This window comes from Hipposideros armiger, unplaced genomic scaffold, assembly GCF_001890085.2.
Source record: "Hipposideros armiger isolate ML-2016 unplaced genomic scaffold, ASM189008v1 scaffold_1134, whole genome shotgun sequence".
NCBI classification, from domain to species: Eukaryota; Metazoa; Chordata; class Mammalia; order Chiroptera; family Hipposideridae; genus Hipposideros; species Hipposideros armiger.
This window is the reverse complement of record NW_017732484.1, coordinates 44,575-53,216: the sequence shown is the minus strand read 5'-3', so window position 1 is coordinate 53,216 and position 8,642 is coordinate 44,575. Positions and strand designations below refer to the sequence as shown.

The following is an 8,642-nucleotide window of genomic DNA, read 5'->3' as shown; positions in this document are numbered from 1 at the left end:
AGCTCACAGGAGGACCAAGCCTGGCAGAGGCAGAAGGCCCAGGTGAATGCCAGGCCCTGCCATGTGAGCAGGCCTGCCAGGCTTTGCCTCCGCTCCCACTCCGGGGCCGAGCTTTGCAGACGATGGATGCCCGGATGCTGGAGCTATACGAGACCCAGCTGGCATTAGAAAGCATAACCCCAAGGGAGCACTACCTTCAGGGCTGCTGCCTGGTCTCCTTGGACAGTGTGGAGGGAGGAATCAGACCATGGAGGGGAGGAAACGAGGCCCGCCCTGCAAAGCCACCCTGCAGACTCCTAGCAACTCCTTATATTTTCCAGAGCAAAGACAAGACACCATGCAAATAATCAACACAGAAGACAGTGACAAAAGCCTTAAAAGTCTCAAAAGTTATCTTTAATGTCCAGTTGAATCTAATCTAGGCCTGATATCCCACTGAACACCTCTCTCGGCTCCTTCGTGCCTGGCCATGGGTCCTTGCACCTTCTCTTTGGGGCCACTCACTGTCCTTCCTCCCTCTCAGAGCCCCTGAACCCCCTTGACCTTCCCTCTGAGAGGGGTTAAACCCTCATCCCCACCTTCTCCTTTGCCCTAGATCTGACAAGGAGAACGAACCAATGTGCCACCAAAAAATTCAATTGACACTGACTTTATTTTCAGAAACTCCAAACTGGCCATGTTTCATGCCTGTTTCAATATATTCCTACTTTGCAAAGTTACCTTAGGTGATTTCCTGATGGGCTTCCCTTGTCATCCTCAACACAGGACAGTGCAATGGCTCAACTGGGACCTAAGAAGGACATGAACCCCTCACCATTCCCATCTCAAATGGTGAGACCCTCAAACAGTGAATCCAGCCCTCTGTGCTTTCTCATTCACCAAATAGTTATAGAGCCCCATTACATGTAAGGCACTTTGTCAAATAACGCTGGGAAAGAATGAGGCATAGATCACGCTACCATCGAAGGACAGTGTCTAGTAAATAAGGAGATGACATGTGTTCAGGAAAAGCCACAGTATACGGTAAAGAAGGAATCACACACCAGGTGCTGCTAACGCAGTAGGAGCTAGGGGCACACAGACCATCACTGTTACCATGTCTGCCTTTCAGGAAGACAATGAGTCCTCATATCCTTCTCCTATTAAAATTCATTGGTTTTGTTAAGTGTGTGTTTTCTTAATAAATGAAAGTTGCTTTGTTTTCTGAATGCATAACAAGAACTGAGTCTGCATGAAGTGGAAGAAAACCTGAGTTCTTCTGACAAGCGGTCTATTAAAAACCCACCCTAAGTGGCATGTTATTTGTACATTTATAATAGTCTGTGGAGTTTAACCTGCCCAGGTAATTTAATTTCTTCTAAAGAAAAGAAAGAAAAAGAAAACAGAGCTAAAATATATAAAGGACACATGCAGCTTTTGCTTCGATGGTCCCAGAAGCGTATCTCTACATTTTGGCTGATGTTAAAATGCTCGAGTGAATGGAAACACATCTTAGAATTTATAATTAGCCAAGTGTTCCCAATGTAATTCTTCCATGTGTTTCAGCTATTACAGAGAACTACTACTCCTTTAAATTACACTCTGAAAGCAAAGCTGCCCTGGCTTGGTGGCTTCATGGTCACCTCTCATGTGGCTTCCGTATTTAAGAGTGTGGGTTCGTTCACAACTAGTTCAGATCAGTGCAGTTAGGTAAACGCACAGACGTCCTCCTTGGTGCCAGGCCATAGCTCCAGCAGCCCTCCTCCCACACAGGACTCTCAATGCACCCTATTTTGAGGGAGGAGGGTTTTTTTAAATGTATATATGTAAAAAAAATAATAAGTTAACAAGTCTAGAAATATCAGCTTCTTAAAGGAGACTTTCCAGGTGGCCCTTTTGGAAGGGAGAAGCAACACCCCCTCAGAGCCGGGTGCCATGACATTATTGGGAGTTCTCCCTGTCATTTCATGGATCCTTACAGCCCACAGGACAGGTGCTGCCCCATTTTAAGGTAAGGAAACTGGAATGCAAGTCAGGTCACAGGTTGCAAAAAGCCGGAGCAGAGACATGATCCAGAGTGCCACCAAGTTCCACACCATCATGGCTTGCCGATGACCTGTCTCATCGTGGGTGATGAGGATAACAAGTTGTCTATGTAACAAAGCACAAAGAGGCACCCAGTTTATCAAGGATGGTTTTGCAAAGCCCATGCCTCCCCTGAGTAAGTGGTCTGCTATGAATAAAGGATATTTTCTTTCCAGTGTTTTCACTGAAGTCAGTCATGCCTTGATCTCTCAGTGTGTCTGCTGCAGAAAGAAGGGTGATGTGCAACTTGCCTCAGAAACAGTCATGGAGTGCCCAACATGTATAGGGCATTCCTGGGTTGAGGTGCCAGGGAAACAGCAGTGAATAAACAGACAGATTGCAGCCCTCAGGGAGCCTACATTGGGGTCACGAGCTGGACATATAGGAGCAAGACTAGAAAATGCTGCAGACCCACACTTCCCTCCTCCACATGCCAGGCTGCATCCCAAACCACACGGGTCGACACAACTGCTGCAGAGGCCAGCCCCGCCTGTCCCAGCATCTCAGGGCAGTACCCCCAACATAGCGGCTGAACAGTAAACACACACACAGCATTTTAAAAAATCACGATGCTAAGTACAATGAACGATAACTATAAAAATACGATGAAAAATTAAACACAAACACTTTTCAGGCCAAAGCATGTATTAAAAAGCCATCTTTTAAAAAGCCATTTAATTCATTCTCCTATTGTGGGACAGAACAAAATGAAACCTTCCAAAGAAGAACTATTGGGTTATCGGAAAAGTCACGACGCATTTTTGCAACGAAAAACAGAAAAAATACGTCATGACTTTTCCGACAACCCAATAGAACTGAATCTCCAGCTGATGTCTCTATACAAAGTCCCAAGCCTCTGCCCCGGGAAACCCCTGCCAAGCAGCTGATGTCAGCTCAGGTTCTCAGTGTTTCTAAAAGGAGGGGGGATGGGGGCGAATCCACATTGTACTAAAAATGTGCAAGTTGAAGCCGTAACTCATAAAGCATTTGAATAACCCATTCATTTTTAATTCTTCTGTAATTTCTGTGATAATTTTAAATACGATGAACTCATCTGACATAGTAAGAGGAGCACAGGAACTTTTCCAGGAGTCCCACTGCAATTCATCACTAGCGGGAGGCATGTGCAAATATTTCGCAGCTCCCACTATCTGCCTGGAAGAGCAGGCTTGAAGCCATTCCATTTGCCTACTGGTGTGCGTACCCCTTTAATCACCAAAGATGACAGCCCCTGTGTGTGTGCCCCGGTGACCTAGTTTAATAAAATCTGGCCTCTCCTCAAACAGAACTAAGGTTTAATTCCTTGCTAGAGAGGCCAGGTAACAGTATGCAGCCACCAGGATGAGAGAGCAATGCGTGGGAAACTGTGTCAGCTTAGGCTCCATTTAAAAACAGACAACAAAGAAGCCCGTGTGGTTTCTATTGTCTGGCCAGGATCATCTCTGTGACATTTATTGTCTCTGCCTGTCACCCCCGACTCCACCCCCAGCAACCGATTTCGTACAATTCTGGGATCTGTGGATTTAAATAGCACAATGCATTTGGCCTCTTTTTCTCCTATGTTTTCCACCCAAGGAAAAGAAGGTTTGGGGGAAATATTAACCTCACCCTCCCTGAGACGCTGGTGCTTCTCATCTACTCCCAACGATAATTTTAAAGCAGAAAGTATGTAAGACACACACACACTGCTGAATTTCTTCACATACTCAAAATCTGAGGCTATTTTGGCCCTATTTGACATTTCGATATTTCAGAATCACAGGACCTTCATTGGTGGAAACAAACAAACAAACACATATAGTCCTTTAAAAATCTCTAAGGTCTCTGGGAAACAAATTGTAAGCGACAATGCCTGTGCATCTTATCTTGTGGTACAAATTTATTTCTCAGGTTCCTCTGGCCTTGTTCAACTGGTGCCCTCTAATGACAAAATTATCTGCTCAATTTTAAAGCAGTTCTGTTAAGGAAGCCACCAGGCTTCAGATTACGGGGGATAAGGCCGGCTAATCTAACACACATAGAATTCGAGAAATGACCAAGACTTTTAAGGGAAAGGATCGAGTCCAGTGTCCAAAGGGGCAGTAACACCTAATGGGTAAGGGCATGGCTGGCTCCAAGCAGCAGCTCCACCCTTCACTTATGAGCTGAAAAAAGAGGGTGACGGCAGCACCCAGCTCACAGGGTGTTTAGGGAGCAAAGAGGTGATGAATATGATCGGCTGAGCACAGCCCTGACGTGCGTAAACACTCACTACATGGCAGATATTATCAGCACGGACACACTGTCAGGCCACTCCATCATGCATTAGGTACATACACCTGTCTAACAACCCCCACAAGGTGATAATCCAATCACTTCCCTTTTTGAAAAGTACTCTTTATGGCTAAATCTCTGAATAAGTACATCTTTACACCATCAGCACAAAGGATCTCTTATTAAAAATAATCAATACAACTATTTGGATTATATAGTCAGAAAATATTTCAATCCAAAAATTATGACGATTACTGACAGTGAGAATGCTAAGTTGTTGTTAAATGTCATTCTGTTTCATTTTACCATTATTAAGCTAGTGTTTTTGCAAATATTTCCTAGTAGCAAATGTCATTCTCTCTCCTGAGAAGGAAAAATGGAACACAGAATCATTAGCTCAATATCACAGGTGCCAAACATTACACCGAAGACATCTTTATATTTTCACTCTTTCCCCAGTATTCCAAAGGCAAAGAAAAGAAAAATCAGACATAATATGCAAACAAAGTGAAACAGACAGCTAAGCAATCATCCAGAGGGGAACGGACTCACATAAGCCCCCAATCCTCCTTCCCCTTTTCCTCTGCCCCTCCCTTTAACTCATTACACACACACACACACACGCACACGCACACATGCGCACACGCACACGCATGCACACACATACACACGCGCATGCGCACACACATACACATATGCACACACATACACACGCACACACATGCACACACGCGCGTGTGCACGCACACATGCACACGTGCACACACACATGCACACGCACGTGCACACGTGCACATGCACACACGTGTGTGCGCGCACACACATACACACACGCACGCGCATGACACACACACGCACGCACACACATCATTTCTTTCTTCAAAACATAGATTATGTATATTGTGTGTGTGTTTGGGGGAGGGGAGGACTCACCTTTTCCCCTAAATCACATAAATGATTCTCTTAATTGATCATGTGTTCTTCTACTTCTGTGTTCAGAGAATCAACCCCCCACCACACACACACACACACACACACACACACACACACACACAAGAAATGTGGGCTGTGAGCAGGGGTATGGGAAATAAACATCAGTGTCCACTAAAATTGTAACTCCTCGCTGGTGTCTCATTACTGTTACTCTTACAGTCAGGAGATGGGATGAATGGATGGATCAATGGTACAATAAGAAAACCAACTTAGTGTTGTACAACAAGGAGCCCCCCTAAATTTCCCTCTAACCAATTCTGTCGTCAGCACCCAAGGAAGCAAACACTTTTTCCTAGGCCATGTATTTTGTGTCTGTGGCCTGGCAGCTTTTCCATCTCCCATTTCCTCCCTTCAGATGAGTCATCAGTGTCACAGCAGCTGCTGCCACCCCTCCACCATGGCAAGAGACCCTCAGCTGCCACCACCATCCTGATCACCCCACAACTTCCACCCCCTACCCCCCTGAATTGTTTTCTCCCATATCTGTTCCTCAATCTCAATAACATGTCACTCATGTCATATTCTCCACCTGCAGCCCTATCTCTGGCCCCAAAATTTTGCTACATATCTCTTCCTCTGTATGTGTCAATCAATATTGACCCATTAACAATAACATAATAGTTGTCTCATTAGATTAATTACAAAAATTTACAGGTAGGGAAGAGATATCGGTTATGAACACACTAACATTTTGAAAGTAACTCTCTTTTACTGGAGGAAAAAAAAACCTCAAGTTTAAATAGTCTTCAAGAACACAGACGTCACAGAGGTGATCTACAGAATAAAGCCACTTTAGTAGCATTGGGAATCTGGAAGTACACACAAAAGATCACTACCTTGCAGGAACTCAGTCCCCGATTGGGTTTAAAATATAGTTTAGGGGCCAGCCGAGTGGCTCAGTTGGTTAAGAGCTTGCTCAAGAGTGCGAGCTCTGAGCAACAGGGTCATCAGTTCAATTCCCACATGGGCCAGTGAGCTGTGCTCAAGCTGAGCTGCTGCTGAACTGCCAATGGCTCAGCTGGTGAGAGCACATGCTCCTAACGACAAGGGTGCCTGTTCGAGATGGTGGGCTACGCCCGCCCACAGCTAAAGACTGAACTCGGCACCTTGAGCTGAGCTGGCACCCAGGTGGCTCAGGGGATAGAGCATGCACTCTTAACAACAAAGCTGACGGTTCGACTCCTGCATGGGATGGTGGCTACACCCACCCGCAACTAAGACTAAACTCAGCACCTTGAGCTGAGCGGCACGACTGGACTTGGAGCTGAGCTTGCTGTGCCCTCCACAACTAAGATTGAAGGACAACAACTTGGCTGTTCCCCTCCCCCAATTCCCTAATAAAATCTTTAAAAAAAAAAAAACCTAAAATAAACCCCTAGTTTAGGTTTGCTTACTTTCCCACTTTTACCCCTAGAAAGCTCAGGCTATCCTTTCTGGCCTCCAAACCTGCAGACACAACTGTCTCTCTGATAACGTTTCTTTCATGCACTCCAAGTGTCCAATGAAAGCTGCACCCCAAACTATTGTTTCTATTCTCTGCCCCTGTGATCAGAACATAACAAAAAGCCTCCCTTCCTTCGAGTCTGTCCTGTGTTGAATCCAAGCAAAGCAAAGCCAGCCTGGCAGGGGTTCAGACTGAGCTGGGCAGGGCCGCCATGTCCAGGGAACACCAATCACATCAGTAGCATCGTTATTATTCTAAAAATTGTATTTTTATTACAACTTTGATGATTTAAAGTAGGTAGTTTATTTAAATTGCAATTTCCCAGCATATGGCAATAGAGTGTCTTGCTCTAAAACTCAGTCTAGTTTGACAATTTTCCATTAGATGGAAGTTGAATGTCTGTGGAAGAGGTGACTTTGTCTAATTCACACAAAATGCCGTATGGGATAGCAACAGCCCTCAGAAAAGCTTCCTGCACATGTTTTCAGCTTTCTGGGGTCTTGGCTGTTCATGAAAGCTTCTACTCTTAGTTTACTAAACTCTGTTTACACCGCACTCACTCCCCCCCTAAAAAATATGCTCTTGTTCTCTCAGTAACTTCAGTTATCAAGACCATCTTCTACTCAGAGCAAGTCCCTAATGCTACTGCATCCTCTTGTCCTATTTCTGTCAATGGATATCACTAAACACATGTTAACAGGAACACAATAACCTTTTGTCGCAGTGGAAGATTAATTACCACTCAGAAAGAGATGTCCATTACAGACACACTCCACCAATTTAAAATCCTTAACAAAACTTGTTGTTTGAACTTGAGTCTCCATCAATGTCTGAATATATTCCTTACATTAAAAAAAAGCAAAATTAAATGAGACTTTTCTATGAGAATTCATTTTAATTTTAATTTGCTTGTTCCATGACTAATCTTTACAAAAACTTACCACCAGCTATTTACCTGGAGGACCAGGAAGTGTTGCACAACATTTAAGAGGCAATTACTGACCCAAGTCAAACAGAATAATAAATCAAATAGAAGCCCACATACACTCACCTGAATCCCAAAACAACAAGTTTTACTGCCATTGGTGACAATTTGCTCCAGTTGACAATCCAGGTGTGGAAACCTTAAAAAAAAAAAAAAGATACAGAAAAATTTAGATGAAAGGGAGAAGATTCAGAAAAGCATAAACAGTAATTTCATTATGATACTACTTCTCACTGAAAATTAAAGTTAAGCTCAGGAATTCTTGAATCTAAGCAGTAATTGTACCACAAATAAACTCTTCATAATTGGAGTTGTTTTGTAACTCACCATTTTTCCATTGACTGTGTCTAGGGTTTTAGAGATACTTAATCTTATTTTCAGATTAAACCTCAATGGATTACATGACTTCAATTTTCTGTTTTAATCCCTCAAGTCATTAATGATCTGAAAACTGATTCTTAAATACACCATATAAATGAAGTATCTTAAGGACTTAAGACTTGGCTTTTGTCAGGGGAAGAATACCTCTGATACATAAATAATCATGCCCATTTTGTAGATCTTAATTTTCCTAAATTGCACCAAATTTATATTCTGTGCTTCTTATTTTCTTCTAATTCAGAAGAAATTAAAAGCCAGAGGAACCATGAATCCTACAATATTAACAATATTAATACTAAATAAATCCTTAATAAAGTTGTATTTCAAAATAAAATCAGCAAAAATTACTTTCCTTTCTAAATTGTCCAGCAAGAAGATTAGTTGCTAGGTGGTAGAATTCCTCCCAAATGAATTCCTCCCAAATGCTACTGCAAGAGATACCACAGAAAACCTGCTATTATTAAATTGAGTCATAGAAAATTGCTGATACCCAACCATCTTTTACCTACAAAAATGACAATT

At 43.1% G+C, this 8,642-nt stretch overlaps 1 protein-coding gene across 3 annotated transcripts in view; it reads right to left on the bottom strand.

Moving 5' to 3' along the window:
* Positions 1 to 8,642, bottom strand: part of LOC109376465 (microtubule-associated tumor suppressor candidate 2-like) — a 355,658-nt gene that overhangs the window by 321,370 nt on the left and 25,646 nt on the right. For all 3 annotated transcript variants that reach the window (XM_019632394.1, XM_019632395.1, XM_019632396.1), the window contains exon 2: positions 7,806 to 7,878. The gene's annotated coding sequence lies outside the window, so the exon portion shown is untranslated. The remainder of the gene's footprint in view (positions 1 to 7,805; positions 7,879 to 8,642) is intronic.